We start from the raw sequence: 16,247 nt of genomic DNA on the forward strand, positions 1-16,247 counted from the left end.
CGCTGCTTTTCGTAGGTTTGGACGATAATGCGGCAGGCCGTTATCGTTCTCGAGATAACAGTAATTGCAAGCGACGTGTTTTTACTTGGCGTTTCTTTGTGTTTTCGAGTTAATATACGCGCTGCTGACTCCCACCGTGAATGTCTCTGTGTTCTTTTTTCATTGTGTCGCAGACTCATGAAGGGATGCAGCATGTTGCCAACGCAACCAGTGCAACAAACGAAAACAAATAAAGAAGAAACAGAAAGCTGTCACAAATAATTTTGGTCACATTTAGATGCTATAGTGAAGCAAACGGACGGAAACTTTGGGAACACCAGGTCGAGAGGACAGATAAAGTGGAATTATCGCAGGGTATTCAATGAAACAAGACCACATTCCACAGTGTGTCTTGCACTAGATTGCGCTATCTGGAAACTAATTGTTCGTGTAGCGTTCATTGTCGCTGTTCACGTCATCGCGCATTATTTTTTGTGGGCAAGGATACGCTAGCAAAGAAGTCAAATGTATGGTTAGGAATGGAACGTAACGCTCCTGTGTTTTCTTGAGAAGACAGACGCCAAATCATCCATTTCTAGACTTGCTCCAACTTTTTTACAACCCTCCGTATTGAAGTGTTTTTTTTTTGTTTCTGCGAGTAGGCTGTATGAAGCGATGCAGCTATCATTAGCGAAGTAATAGGCAGTGACAGAACATGGCTTACGTTTTATTAGGGGACGAGTGCTGGTATTATTTTAAAGGACAATGATCTCGTGTTAGAAACCTCGGTACTCTATAGAGACCCTCGTGACTTTCCCTGATCACCAGTGACTTTGTGTGATTGGTTTAGACTGAACACGAACTTCCAAATGAGGCGAGATTCTGCGAGAGCGTGGATGATAACTGGTTTACTCCTCCTGTAGGCATTTCCGCGCTGAATGTCGATAGCCTCTCTGCCTCCTTTAGTCCTTTCCGCCTTCACAGAGGGTCATGAATTCTTTGACATTGCATTATGAACTAAATGAAACCCGGAGAAGAAATGTTAACTTAAGATGGAAACTGGCGAATACGCTACACAGGATCAACCTGCAATAACAGGTTGCAGCCGCAACTACCACAGCCGTATTTAGCAATTTTACTTGCTCATTATAACCCTCACATTTCCAGTTCTAGTTGATGCTTTAACCGCAAGAAAATTAACGATATAAATCGCGCCAAAGACTATACATTCAAATTTTCATTTTGTTCTTGCACTCATCAACAGGTATTGTTGTAAGCAGGTTCGCATCAGTATGCTGACAATGGGAGCTAAATGCAGCTCATGGTTAATAATTAAGTACGTTCTCAATAGCCCTTCCGTTGAAACGCAAATTGTAAACTTGAAGGAAACGAGCGTGTGTGGCTTTTCTTTGCTTTAGTTCGGCTGCGTTTTTATGGAGGAAAAACGCTAAGGCGCCAGTGTGCTGTGCGATGTCAGTGCACGCTAAAGATCCCCAGGTGGTCGAAATTATTCCGGAGCCCTCCACTACGGTACCTCTTTCTTCCTTTCTTCTTTCACTCCCTCCTTTATCCCTTCCCTTACGGCGCGGTTAAGGTGTTCAACGATATATGAGACAGATACTACGCCATTTCCTTTCCCCAAAAAGCCAATTATTATTATTATTTGCTTTAGTTCTTACTCTTCCTCTGGATGTGTTGTTTTGATGATAACAATAATTGGTTTTTGGGGAAAGGAAATGGCGCCGTATCTGTCTCACATATCGGCGGACACCTGAACCGCGCCGTACGGGAAGGGATAAAGGAGTGAGTGAACGAAGAAAGGAAGAGAGAAGTGCCGTAGTGGAGGGCTCCGGAATGATTTCGACCACCTGGGTATCTTTAACGGGAACTGACATCGCACAGCACCCGGGCGCCTTAGCGTTTTGCCTCTGGTTTGATGCCAGATCATTTCTTTTTTGCATGTGTGTTCGCTCCTGCTTAGGGACAAGCAGCTCCGCAGTATATAAAGTAAATATTTATGCAAATAGATAAAAACTGTGCTTCAGAAAAGAGAGACGGATAAAACGGGGCTAATAAATAGTTTGCCCGATAGTGCGCGGGTAACGTAGCCGAACTATCGTTGGGTGCTGTGGATAGATAGCGTTCTAGTAGGTGTCCTGTGAACGCGAATCTACTTGATTTGATTCGAATCGAAAAAAAAATCAAGTCTGACAACCTTCCTCACTGCGCAGAGCGGCACGGCAGGAAAGCACAGCCCGGCCGCGTGGCAGGTATCATTATTTTTTGCATTTGTACTATTAGAAGCTTGGAGCACAGCTTAATCGCGGGGCCAATTTCATCTTCTAGCCTTTGGTTTGGTAGCTTTCCGGAGAGCTCTTGCGTCCCTGTTCAGGAATGTCGACGCTGCATGGACGGATTTGATACGTTATCACTGAAAGCCTGGACGTCGAGTGTTTTCGTTCAGCTTGTCACTTTTGCCCAGCTTCACGCCTGCACTGATGCAGTCGCGATAAAGAATTGCCAAGTGACCCAAATCTGTCCTTGTTTAGTGACGAAACCTGTTCTTTCACGAAACCGCAATCTCGTGCAGTCGACTCGATGTAGCAACGACCGAAAGAAAGATAGCGAGTTCTGATGCGAACTCTCATCCTCGCCGATAAATTGGGCACTGGAAAGTGTGTGAAGCATCTTGGTCAGATGCTGATAGGATGGTGCCCCAAGGCCCTGTTTCGGTAGTGTTACGCCACCCTTTGGCTCACACCAGCACCTCCTCAGTTTTTTCAGTGCCAGCGAGATACGACCAAGCCGACCGATAAGGGCCTCTACTATCCTCCTTTCCTACTCTCCCCCTTCGGCTTGCCTTTGAGCCTGCACCACAGCTGTAGGAGAGAGTACCGTCTTGGGCGGCGCCGTACGACCAAACGCGGGTGAAGAGGAACAGCCGCAAGCAATCGCATGCAGCTTATAAGATTTTTATACAATCTGCCACGCCTATAGAGTGACTCCATTTGGATAGCGCCACGTCAGGTCAACTAAATGAATTGAGGCGGCTGGAAGGCTCCCAATAAAAGTTCGGTTGGCGGTTTATGATGTTCTTTAAGTTAAAGGTGGGTGAACACAAGACAACCCAGAAAGAGGAGGCAAGGACAAGCGCTACACTAACTGCTTAGTTTCTTCTTGCAGCAACGCATGTATGTATACATCCATGGCCCCGCGCAAACGCAAGTACGATAAAAAATGCACATGCCATTCCGGAGACCGTTAACATGCGTTACCATGCTTGCGCATACGTGCACAATGTGTATATAAATGTGCTGTCGCAACAATAATAAAGCAGTTGTAAGTGTGCCGCTTGTACTCGTGTCTTGCGTTCGCGCTCACCTTTCACCTTAAGTAAGGCTCCCATTGATAATCGAATGATGCGTTTGTCATTGAAAGAAAAGAGGAGGCGCTGATCCGACAATTTGTGGCTGCGCACTGCCTGGGAACATGCAAAACTGAGCTTCTGCCGTAATGATGCCTAGCAAGACGCGGAACAAGCCGTCTTAACTTGTTCATTCTTAAAACCGCTCACCTCTGTTTCGAATAAAGCGCTGCTTATTCGAAAGGGATTTCAAAAAAAGGCTCCTCCCTCACATTAAATAATACCGGTTTAGACTGATGCGAAAGACAGCCATCGAAGGGTTACGGCAAGGAGTCTAAGTGGAGACGCAGCAATGACAAGATTGCCTACTATATATGTTGCAAGTTTTGTAATCCTGCCGAACAGATTTGCTCATAATAGAGATTGCAGTGACGTAGAGGTCGAAAATCTGTGAGAGCAATGGTGGCCTGAGCTTCAATTCTTCCATAACCGGCAGAGGGAAGATGGCTTATCTACCTACGCCCAGCAAGGGAAAATCTCTTTACAACCCATAAAAGAAAGTCATAACTTTGCTTGCAGACGCAGTGATTCCAACTAGCACGAAAGATATGCTGAACGAATTAGTGCTCCTGGGACACTTGGAGACTTCTCTATAATTATATGAGCCCCGCTGCGGTGGCTCAGTAGTTACGGCGCTCGGCTACTGACCCGAAAGACGCGGGTTCGATAGCGGGCACGGCGGTCGAGTTTCGATGGAGGCGATATTCTAGAGGCCCGTGTACTGTGCGATGTCATTGCCCGTTATGAAACCCCAGGTGGTCGAAATTTCCGGAGCCCTTAACAATGGCGTCCCTCGCAGCCTGAGTTGCTTTGGGACATTAAACCCTAATGAACAAAACCTTTACTTATATGAACATGTCCTTTTAGCCGAGAAAGTATGTAAGTCTTCGTGCGTGGGTGGTACGTACATTGCTGAATAACTTGATAAAATGCTGCAAAAGATAGACAGCCGTTTATGAAGGGCTACGATTCACAAAAGAAGTTATCAGTGTGCATAGACAAGAAAGCAGATATGGCAAAACGGACTATCGTGGCTGGCACATGAGAGGTCTTCCGTTTCTTCGCTGTAAAATGTGTTGTTGCTCAGATCCACCTCCCTAACTAGCCCATCACTACGCTTGCTTGCAAGTTTGATATCAAGTTTAGTATGGTACCAGTCTTCAGATATGCAGTGCATGCCGGCAGGGGCGCCAGCGTGCCATGAATCACGTGAGCAGCGGCGGTGACGTGGTGGCGTAGGCCTGAAAAATGCTTTTGGAAGGGTGCTTGAATGTTCGGGGCAAGCATTCCGTACACTGTCGACCCATTGCAGATGTGCTAACACCATCTGAAGCGTGATATATTCGTCGACAGTGCCCCTGGTACTCCGTTTTCACTCGCCGGTGCAGCAACATTTTGACAGAAATCGACGTGCGTTGAGTTTACGCCTGGTCGCACTTTTGTGGTGGTAACTAGAGACGTTGGATTTGGGCACGTCCGAGCCGGATACACATCGTAAAGCGGCGTCAACCCGCGGCTCACCTTGTGAAAGCTTCCGGCTCTCTGTGGAAGTTGACATCTGACATCGCGCCGGAAGCCGCTGTCAGGTAGGACCTTTTTGCCAGTGCAACATTATTACATCAATAGTATCGTACGAAATTTTTCTCTGGATGGCGGGGACTTGGTCCGGTTGGTGCCGGTTTTCTCCGGAACATGAAGCGGCACGTGCGGACATGCAAAAGCATTATTTAGGCAAACATGCGCAAAGGCATATGTTCGGCTGGGCTCTGTCACTCTAAACGCCATATCCGAATTCCAGGCGCGTTTCTCACGATAGCCATCATTGAATCCAAATATCGAGGGCAGAACAGTAGACAGCGTCTAATAATTGAAATTTAACTTTTCTTAGAGTTTCTAGCGAAGAGTGTCGCTGTTTGGAGCTGGTAAGAAAGCTCGACGAAGCTTTCGTCAACTGGCAGCCCACTTTCACCAAAGGTCCAAATGGGCGCACCATACAGAAAGTTAACAGGGCCATGAAATCTTATTTACTGAGGTTACGGAGAACGCACGAGTGATTGGTATTCGATAACTCACCTCACCGCAGAAGTCTTTAGGCTAGCTTCATGAGCACCGAATATATCGGCGATTAAAAATGACGTTCCTGGTCTTCCCCTTCAACGATAACGCTGGTCAAATACGCGCAGTCTTTCTTGATTTCAGCAAGGCATTTGAAAGGCCCTCACATTCAGTTTTATCGTACAAACTGAGCTACATTGGCATTCCTTATAGATTAATGACTTCGATATCGCGATACTTTTGCATGCGTCAGCGGTTCGTCGATTAAGAAGGCCATCACTCTGAATTCCTCCCCGTCGCTTCCGGTGTTCCACAGGGAACCATCCTTGGACATTTCTTTTTGTAATACATATCAACGACCTAACCACCCGAATCGATGAAAATGTCGGCAAATGATTATACCCTGACGACTGCGTGCTCTTCGAGACTATTCCGTCTACCAAAGATCAGGACGCAGTTAACTCCAGTCTTGATGCCGTTTCAAGCTGGCTCGACCGCTGGGACATGACAACCAGTCACGATAAAAGTGTATTGACGTGTATTATAAATAAAAAAGCGTCCGCTTCCCTATCAGTAAACAGTAAAGCACTCCCCGATATGTCACAGTTTAACATACCTGGGAGTAATAATCACTGATCGCATCAGGTGGTCAACCCACGTTGATAAAGTTTCTGGATCGGCCCGTTGAAAGCTGGGTATACACTAAGACAGAGACTTAGGTCCTGTCCTTCCGTCATTAGATTGTCGGCTTATAACACGCTAATCAGATCTTTTCTGGGATACGCATGCGAAGATTGGGATCCTTATACCAAGAAATATATTAACTTGAGCAACTACAAGTCTCCTTTACAAATGTTCCTTTCAAATGTAATTGCTATAAGCGGCGTTATTCCACATCTGAACTAATGATGCAGATTAGAATCAAGACCTTAGAATCTCGATGATAGCTAGCCAAAATAAAACTATTATTCAGTTTGTATCATTGCTCGCTTTGCCTCAAACTCTAACCATATTTACAGCCATCATCCACCAGAATTAGAAGGTGCCGCCATCCGCATAAGCCAGCCTCTTTGTTGGCTCTTACTGACAGTTTTAAATATTCGTATTTTTTATTTTTTACCGAGAACCGTAACTTACCGGAACGATGCATGCGCTGCTATTGTAACTAGAAATGTACTTCAAGGAATTGAACAGATTCTTGAGATGTGAGTGTGTTCCCTTGCTCTGACGTTTTGCTTTGTTTGTTCAGGTGTGCTTCCTTCATTTCTAGGTGCAGTACGACGTGTACATTTATTATATTATATTATTACCGCAGCGGTGGCCAAGTGGTTGAGCATCCGCCTCGCATGTGGGAGGTGCGGGGCTCGATCCCCAGTGCCGCCGGGTACCCACCGGTAATACAATGGGTACAAGCTTTCCCCTGTCCTGGTGCTCAATTTATCTGGGGTGAAACGCTTGGAAAATGGGTCTTTGACCCCATGTTGAGAAGACCAAGACACCTTGTGCCATGGCGCTCTTTGACTATAGGTGCACCTGTGCCATAAAAATCCATAATCGTCATGTATACTTTTATTAGTGCGTGTAATCCAAGACTTCTGCGTGCATCCCGCTCCTGCTTGAGCCACATTTTGGCCTGCAGTATCTGATACTTAAAAAAAATTAACTCATAAATGACGATCGCACTCAGAAAAGAAAGTAGAAGTGCAATTCGTGGTACGCCTAGGCTACCCCAACCCAGGTGCGCATGTGTGCTAATCTGTGTTTCGTTGCTATAAATGAAAAACGGTTTTTGAGGAAATGTGCCTTTATTCATGTTTGTGCTCTGCACTGTCGCCCAGGGCGGCGAATAACGGCTTGTGACAGTTGAAGTATGATACGTAATGCATGCTGGTCTTCTGTTATGAAATATCTCGGCAGGCGCTTCCTCAGGCGATGGCGCCGTCGATTTCCTTCAATGAGTAAAGATCTCGCCGGTTACTGCCGTTCGCGTTCTTGGTTATCGATAGCGGCACTTGTGCTAGATCCCAATGATATCGACACCACTGTGTGAGGTCATAGTAGCACAGTTAGCGAGTACAATGTTTATAGAAATGATCGCTTCATCTGGAGCGACAGGACATACTTTCGCGCCGCCAGTGAGCACGCTCTTATTGGTCCCGAAGCGGCAGGCGTGCGCTCACACGATGGATGGATGTATGGATGGATGAATGGATGGAGAGATGGATAATGCTGAACCCTTTACATCGGCGGTGGTTCAAGCCGCCTAGCCATGACTTATGAAATTTTACTCCTGTCTTGCTTTTAGCCACCAATCATATAACCTTCACTTGGTTACTTCTACCCGCTTAAAATCTACTTTTCCTTCACTGTCCTTAAATCCCAATGCCTTGGATAAATCAGCCCCGCTGCTTTCCACTGTAGGGTGAGGCCCTTTACAGGAAAGTATCAAGTGTTCAGCCGTTTCCTCCTCCTCTGCGCATGCAACGCACAACGTGTCTATCTCGTAGTACTTGACTCTATAGGTCTTAGTCCGCAAAACTCCCGTCCTGGCCTCAAACAACAAAGAGCTTCCCCTACAATTACCATAGATGTTTTCTTTGGCAATTTCCTGCTTAAAAGTCCTGTATGTTCCCAGTGCTGATTTCGTTAGTATCCCTGTTTTCCACAGAGCTCTCTGTTTCTTTAACCTTTTTCTTGACCGATAATTGCTGATTTGCCCCCCTACTGCTGTCCAGATATTTGCTTGTCAATTTTCTAGTTCGCTTTCTCCATTTCGTGTCAACATTCCTTATATACGGGTATCTGAAAACTTTCCTAGCCCACTGCTTTTCCCCAATTTTTCTCAATCGCTCCTCGAATGCTATCTTACGGCTAGCGTCTCTGCTCTCGAAAGACGCCCATCCCATATCACCTGTACCCCCTGATTTGGTGTATTGCCATGTGCTCCCAAAAGCTAGCCTCCCTACGCCGCGTTGTTTGATTTCTAACCTTGCTTGAACATCTGGTCTCATGCACAGGACCGCATTACTGAAAGTCAGGCAAGGAACCATCACCCCCTTCCACATCCCTCTTACCACTTCATACCTATTGTAATTCCACAGTGCCGTATTTTTCATGGCAGCTGCATTCCTACTAGCTTTATTAATTACATAATTTTATGCTCTGTCCGATACTCAGCACCGTTATTTATCCACACCCCAACATACTTGTACTCACCCACTACTTCTAGCGTGAACTCCTGTATTCTATGCTCGCCGCACTCATCATTAAATATCCTGACTGCAGGTTTTTCTTTGCTAAACTTGAAACCTAATCTATCTCCCTCTGTATCGCATATGTCTATCAAATTCAGTAAATCTTCCTTGTTGTCAGCCATTAGCACTATATCATCGGCGTATATTAGTTCCGGTAATGACTGTTTAATCCATTCTCCTTGTTTGAAAAAGAAAGATTGAAGCCTAGTCCCCTCCTCTCTAGCTTGGTCTCCAACTCTTGCAGGTACAACATGAACAACAAAGGAGACAGAGGACATCCTTGCCTATGCCCCGCTGTATCTCTACAGGCTCTGATACATTTTTGCCCATTTCATAAGCACTCTGTTACCTTTATATATATCGTTTAAAAGATTAATTACTCCATCTTCCACATCCGATGTGCCCAGTATGTCCCACAGATACTCTTGAAAAACGTTGCCGTAGGCTTCCTTAAAATCCAGAAATGCTAGCCATAGGGGCCTGTGTTCCTTTTCAGCAATCTCTATACACTGCGTAAATTAAAACAGATTGTTCTCTAACCTTCTTTGTTTCCGGAACCCATTTTGTATCTCCCTTAGCACACCCTCGTTCTCCAACCAAGCCTGCAATCGGTCCTTTATAATCTGCATCACCACCCTGTAAACCACAGATGTCACACTGTTATGGGACGGTAGTTACTTGCGTCAGCTTTGTCCCCCTTTCCCTTATATATCATGTTCATTCTTCTTAATCGCCATTCATCGGGGACTTTCCCATCCACTATCATTTCATTCACTACCTGTATTAATGTTTGCTTGGATTTTGGTCCAAGCTTCTTCATTAGCATAATCGGGATACCATCTGGTTCTGTTGATGTGCCACTAGGAACCTTCTTCTCTGCCCTTTCCCACTCTCGTTGCTCAAGTGAAGCAATTGAAGTAACCGGTCTATCCTGCTTCGATAAATTATGTGCCATATTTCTTTCGTTAACTTTTTCTGTCATCCTTGTCCCTATGTGTTTCATTGCTTCATCCCCTTCTAGTCGAATACCCGATTACGCCCGTATATCGCGCGCCCCCAGTGCACTCGCACTGGAATCTCTTCCAGACTGCCGCTGCCTGGCGATATTATTATATTATTATAGGCGATAATATTAAAGCTCCAGTATCTGTCCCCGCTCAGTTCGGCGATATCGTGAACAAGCACAAGAAACAGGAAGCAATTTTTGTATCTCGTTCCAGAAGCAAGATTTGCACTTATCTGGGTCGTAAAGGAGGGGCCTAGGTGGACGGACGGAAAGTGGACAGAATTCGCGGACAAACAGAGATGCAACTACAGCTGTTCCGCCTGCATTTAAATGAACCAAACTTGCCGGGGCGAGAACCTGCTGCTCCCAATTCCGCACGCCTAATGAAAAGGCTCGTACAGATTGCCCACCCAACGTAACAGGGAGATGGAAGGCTAAGAAAGCGCTCTGAGGTGTTGCCTTAATCTGTTCGCCAGTTTATAATAATTAATAAAAATACAGGGTCCACACACAGCTTTAAAAGTTAACCGTAATACTCACAAAGACTACCTCTACAGATTTGTTGTATTAGAATACGTCCATCAAGTACATTTCAAAGTCCTTTTACTCATTGTCGCCTGCTTTGCAGTTTGTTACGCAAGACGCTTACCGCACTCATGACGTCAAGAAATGTCACGGGGCTTTTACAGGACACGTGCGCCTCACATTTGCCGCATGTTATCGGTAATTATCCGACCGATCTACGCTATTGCTCTTCTGTAGAAGCGACGAGTCTTGATGGTAACACCATAGATATCATTGGATGCAGTGATCGGATGTGTCTTGAAAGAGCAAAGGTGCTGAATTTCCGAATTAAGCCCTTTTAGTGACTGCACTGACATTGAAGTATTGTTAATGTGTAGAGTTCTACATGAAGTTTATACCGTGTTCCTGTCATGTACTGGCATCCGTTAGAAACGCGGCCTTTGAAGAATCCCCAGGCATTTGGTGTAATTCTACTTCGTCTACCGGCTCTTATTCACCCCAAAAGGGCTATCTGAGCTGTCAGCGTTAGTGATGGGCTTTCATGTTTTTAACCCCAGATATGAAAGTTGAATGTTTATTATCGCTGCACATTCACTGAAACGTACTCCTGAGAAGTCCTTCTCCTTCCTCATACCTGAGGGGAAAGACTATGAGAACAAACATTCCGCTATCTTTATCAAACATCGACAAGCATTAAATCAAATCTCTCTTTTCCACGGCATTTCTTGCGAACACAGACCAAAGGCTAACGCAGCCTGATGAAGGCGGTGCCCCCGCAGTGACGGGGCGATGCCCCTCCTGTTGAAGACACCCAAACCTTTGTCGTTCCACGCGGGAATACCGTAAACTCCCTACCCGGAATTCCCTACCCAACACCTCCCTCTCCCAATGGGAAGCCGCTCTTTCCTGCATAGACCTGGATGATCAGCGAAGACTGACCGATCGGGCAAGCCGGACTGCAGCAGCTAATGGGGCCCTGGACTAAGGGCTTCACCCTTGAAGGTGAAGGGCTTCAGCATTGGGGCTATATAATCCAAGACTAAATATAGTTTTCCACACAGTAAGTCCTCATAAAATTCAGTTGGGGGCATATTACATAGAAATTTAAGTTTTCACTCGGTTTAAGACCTATAGAAAAAAACTAACAGTGCATCAGACAACGGAAAACGAGAATAAACAGTAGTACGCATATACACAGTTTACGGAGAGATCACATGCACAGGGGATATTTAGTAAACCTAATTGCGTTTCAAGCGTTCATTGAATGGTAACGCAGCAGCAGCACACACTGCACACAAAAGAGAACTATACTGCAAAAAACATGACAAATATAATGAACACAATATGGAGGACTCTACAGTGAAGATCCAGTTGTCACAGGAAAAGTTTTGCACATGCTTATGGTCTAGCAGGGCTATCTGTCCGATTTATAAATATTCATGTTTAGTCAGTATATGAAGAGCTTGATATGGGAACAATGACTGTTTGCCATAATTGGTTCTAGATTTCGGAACCCTCCTTGCTCGACGCCTAAAACCGTGCTGTTGATCAACTATCATGCCGAGATCGTTGCTTGTGGTGCATATACGTTGCATTATTTTCCACAAGAAAATATTTGGTTGCTGACGAGCATGTCATGTTTAAAAATGTTGCTTCCCTTTCCCGCAGGTATAAACAGCAGCAATGGCCTCAAAACCGCTCGGCAACCCTCTCTTGGACTTTTCCGTGGACTTGTACAAGCAGCTCATCTTGCAAGGCAGTCGCCGTGGAAACATCGTCTACTCTCCGCTCAGCATATGCGCCGCGCTTTTGACGGCCGTCGCTGGTGCGCGGGGAAACACTGCCAAAGAAATATCAGCAGTTCTGCGGGTGCAGGACAGCGACAATTTCTACCGTCGTTGTCGTGATGTTCTCTCCAAACGTGCCTCTGCTGGCAGTGGCGTGAAGGTGCATTCCGTGAACCGGATTTACTGTGAGCAGGCGTTTCCCGTCCTGGACAGCTACCGCTCCCTCCTCCGGGACAGACACGAAGCCGCGATCGAGTCTGTTGACTTCAGGGGAGACTACAAGAACGTTCGTCAGCGAGTCAACTCCTGGATCGAGGAAGCCACCGAATCGAAGGTGCGAGGTTTTCTAGCTCCTGGAAGCCTCGATGCACTGACCAATATCATCTTCGTTAATGCCGTGCACATTAAAGGCTTTTGGGACTCCCAATTTAGCCCCACGAAGACAATTCGTTACGATTTCTTCGGATTTATGAGTGTTAAGCAAGTCGCCACAATGACCAGGATGGGCGAGTTCAAAACGGCTAGCTGCGATGACCTCAACGTGAGGGCTGTAGAGATACCATACCGAGGTGGCAAGAGTTCTATGGTTGTGATTAAACCTCAGGACAACCTCTTTGCACTTGAAAAGCGGCTAACAGCTCCGAAACTTGCTCGGCTTTTGAAGAATCTCCAACGTCGAGGTGCTGTCTGGCTGTATCTGCCCAAGTTCAAGTTGGAACAGGCCGTTGACCTCAAGGTGACCTTGCAGGGGATTGGAATCAAGGACTTGTTCACTCCGGACGCTGACCTTTCTGGCATCAGCGAGGCGGCGAATCTTTTCTACAAAAACGTTTTCCACAAAACCGTTATGGAAGTCAGCGAGGAAGGCGATGATGTGCTCTTTGCAACCTCTGTCCCCAGCTTCAACAAATCCCCCCATATGCTGGATAAGAGTTGTCGACTTGTGGTAGACAAACCATTCATGTTTCTCGTGCGCAGTCGTGACCCAGACCTCGTCCTGTGCATGGGATCTGTTCTGGATGTCTGAAAGTTGCCTGACTCATGCAAAATTTTATTGCACTTGCCGCAACGTTGAACAGTTTTTTGTACCATGATGAGATTGTTCGTGCCGCCGGGACGATTTTATGATTTTTTATAAATGAAGCAAAATAGAACACTCACACCGATTTTTTTTTCATCTACTGCTGTCATTCCCTTGGTGTGTCTTCCTCCACTTCTTGGCTGCAGAGGGTATGAGAGTGTGGGCGCGTTACATTTTATGTTCTCGTAAAGATGACTTCCCGCTTTTCCGTGTCAGGAACCTAAACAATTGCTCGCATGCAGGATTTGCGCGGTTCGATCCCCAGTGCCGGCGGGTGCTCATCTTTGATGGAATGTGCACAAGCTTTCCTCTGGCTTGATGCTCGCCTTCTCCGGGGTGAAGTGCTTGTAAAATAGTGTTTGAGCCTGAAAAATGTTGTGCTGCTACCCAATGGAACTTCCAATGAAAAAGACCTACAAGTCATACCGAAAAACTTTAAGGAAACCAAATTCAAGAAACAATCGCGGAAGCCCAGAGCGGTTTGGGTGCTACAAGATGTGCAACTGAATTTACCCTCAAGGCTAACCAAAAGGGCACGTGGTTGGGCAAGTCGATCGTGCACCGTTAAGCAAAGGACTGCGCTTCAGAAACACATACGTGAAGAGAGTAAGGACAGGCCTGTCATTGCCTGTCATTGCGCCTGCCATTGCGATCGTCACGTCCATATTTGGGTCGCGCATTCCGTTGCTTAACGATGTATAATCAAAGCTGGAGCTGGAAACTTTGCAGTACTCAATTGCAATAGACATCAAACAAACTTCCGTTTTTGAGTCATTTGGATTCAACGCAGGTTGATAAGGCTGAACTCCCTCCAGTAAGAGAGAACTAAGATTTAGATTATGAGGTTTAACGTCCCACAGCAACTTAGGCTTGAGGGACGCCGTAGTGGAGTGCTGTGGAAAAATTTTACTGCCTGTGGCTCTTTTACGTGCACTGACATCGCACAGTGCACGGGCCTCTTGCATTTCGCCTCCATCGCAATGCGACCACCGCGGCCTGAATCGAACCCGCGTCTTTTGGGTCAGCAGCCGAGCAGCATAACCACTGAGCCACCGCGGCGGCTACGTTTGAGTATTCAATTAAAGATAACTCCATACTGATATCTGGCAATTACTTTTTACGGTGTTATAATTGGTTTTCCACTTGACAAAATATTCAGCATTCATTTTGAACTTCATTATAGAAATAGTCGAAAAATTCGTATTTTTATGCGAACACGTTGCTCCAGCTCATATTGGAAGCAACTGTACATGAGGTTAAGAAGTTCGCGGGCATACGCATACTTCCTTTTTTTTGCGCTTGAATCACGTATGGTTTCTGTGAGTTCGGTGCTGTGCATCAGCAAGGTGTTGGTCTTATGCTGACGTATTGCTATAGCGCGAAATTGAAGGCCGTCAACACTGATTGTGAGCCTGTTCGTAATTTTATTTTGAGCAATGTGGTTCAACACACTGAACGGGAACATATTGCGTTTCAAAACTAGTTGAATTGGCTTTCCCCCGTTGCATGCTTGTAAAATGGTGTCGCTGCGCGTCGTTTCTTTGCCGAAATCAGAGAAATTGCTTTCATGTCATGAAATACAGAAGTCTGCATTTGCTGCGCAAGAAATCGAGTAACATGTTATAATCCTGAAGCCGCTAGGGAAATCTCGGAAGAATAACGACCCGCGAGGAATCAATACTCTCGCTAGGGAATTCTAGCGTCAAGGAGTCTCGGGGAGCATACTTGGGTACCTCCGCTCCCTATAGGGGGCGTGCCCCAGACGTTGTTGTCTGGCGCTGGCGTGTCGCAAGCAGGGGCAACGTCCCGGCCGCCGCGCCTAGCCGTCATTGCTGTGCGGTGCAGTGCAGTGTCCATTCGTTCTCTCTGCACAATCGTAAAGCGATCGACGCTGACAGAAATCATCGATAACTCACGTTGCACTCGTTTTCACTCCAGGGTGCAACGGTAGTGGGAAGGGAACTAGGCGGTTCCGTTCCTCTATTCGGCGAAGTGCGCGATAAGAAGACCGCCTGTTTCCTCCGTAGACGTACGGCAGCGCTGCCAACCCTAGGGATTTTCCCCTAGATCTAGGGAATTTGAACGTTGTTTAGGGGAAAAGGGATTTTTGTTGTAATCTAGGGAAATTTTACTTTCCGCATGGACCTTTTTATTTTTCGATGTGAATCGGTTCCTTATTCACTGTTTCTTCACCACCTTGACTTTGAGAATCTGGCTATGCGCCATGTGCACGAGGGGAAAGCGTTGTTTGGATCGAGGTGGCGTGGTCGGGCCGGGAGGAGGTACGAGGTACGGCAAGCCAGATATTAACCAGATTCCCATTGGACAACGTCCAGATGAAGAGACTGGAGGCAATTGACCCGCAAGTTGTCATCGAAAAGCGGACTTATTCAATAGCCCCACTTGCCACCTCATTTCCTTCTCTGGTGCCAGAAAGAGAAATGAACAAAATTGACGCAGAATGGAGACTGCTCCGCAATACAGAAATGGACCTGCCGGCAGATGCGAGCGTTCAACGCTTTTGGAAACGAGTGAGAAACGCCAGGCAAGGAGACGGGAGCCCAATGTTCCCTCTCTTGAGCGACTTCGTCTACAAGCTTCTCTGTTTGCCGCACTTCAGTGCAACAGTGGAGAGAGTTTTCTCTCTGATCAACCTGATGAAAACAAAGACCAGAAACAGCTTGGTGACGCAAACCCTGGCAGCTACGCTTCACACCAAGCGGGTTCTAGGAGGGGCCAACTGTTATGACTTTGCAGTGAACGAACGCTTAATTGGCCTCATGAAAAAAAGAAATGTATATACAGGAGTGAAACTCAGTCGGGATGCCAACCGAATGACGTGTCCTACGTTTTAGCGTTTGTTTGTTCACGCCCACATTTGGGCACAAAGTGGATTTCTCTCGCTCTTTGACTGCAGCCGGTGAGCGTAAGTGTTCACTGCGAGATTTTCATTCATTTCAGGGCTTAGGCCAGGATTTATTAGGTTTTGGTATTAACTAATGTTTTCCTTACCCGTGATCACGTGGTACGCGAGTTTGCATGGGAAATCAATGTGTTGTTGTATTCAAAGTTGCTGCCAAAGTGTGGTAAGAGGGTCTCTGCGAAATAAAAGAGTTCACAATTCAACTACGCACCT

General features: G+C 46.2%; 1 pseudogene across 1 annotated transcript; it reads left to right on the forward strand.

Moving 5' to 3' along the window:
* Positions 1 to 4,504: 4,504 nt before the first annotated feature.
* LOC144133105 (iris pseudogene) lies at positions 4,505 to 13,187 on the forward strand (annotated as a pseudogene). Its single transcript, XR_013314990.1, has 2 exons — positions 4,505 to 4,989; positions 11,912 to 13,187. The product of XR_013314990.1 is annotated as an iris pseudogene (transcript).
* The last annotated feature ends 3,060 nt before the right edge of the window (positions 13,188 to 16,247 follow it).

Source organism: Amblyomma americanum, chromosome 5 (assembly GCF_052857255.1).
Source record: "Amblyomma americanum isolate KBUSLIRL-KWMA chromosome 5, ASM5285725v1, whole genome shotgun sequence".
Taxonomy (NCBI): domain Eukaryota; kingdom Metazoa; phylum Arthropoda; class Arachnida; order Ixodida; family Ixodidae; genus Amblyomma; species Amblyomma americanum.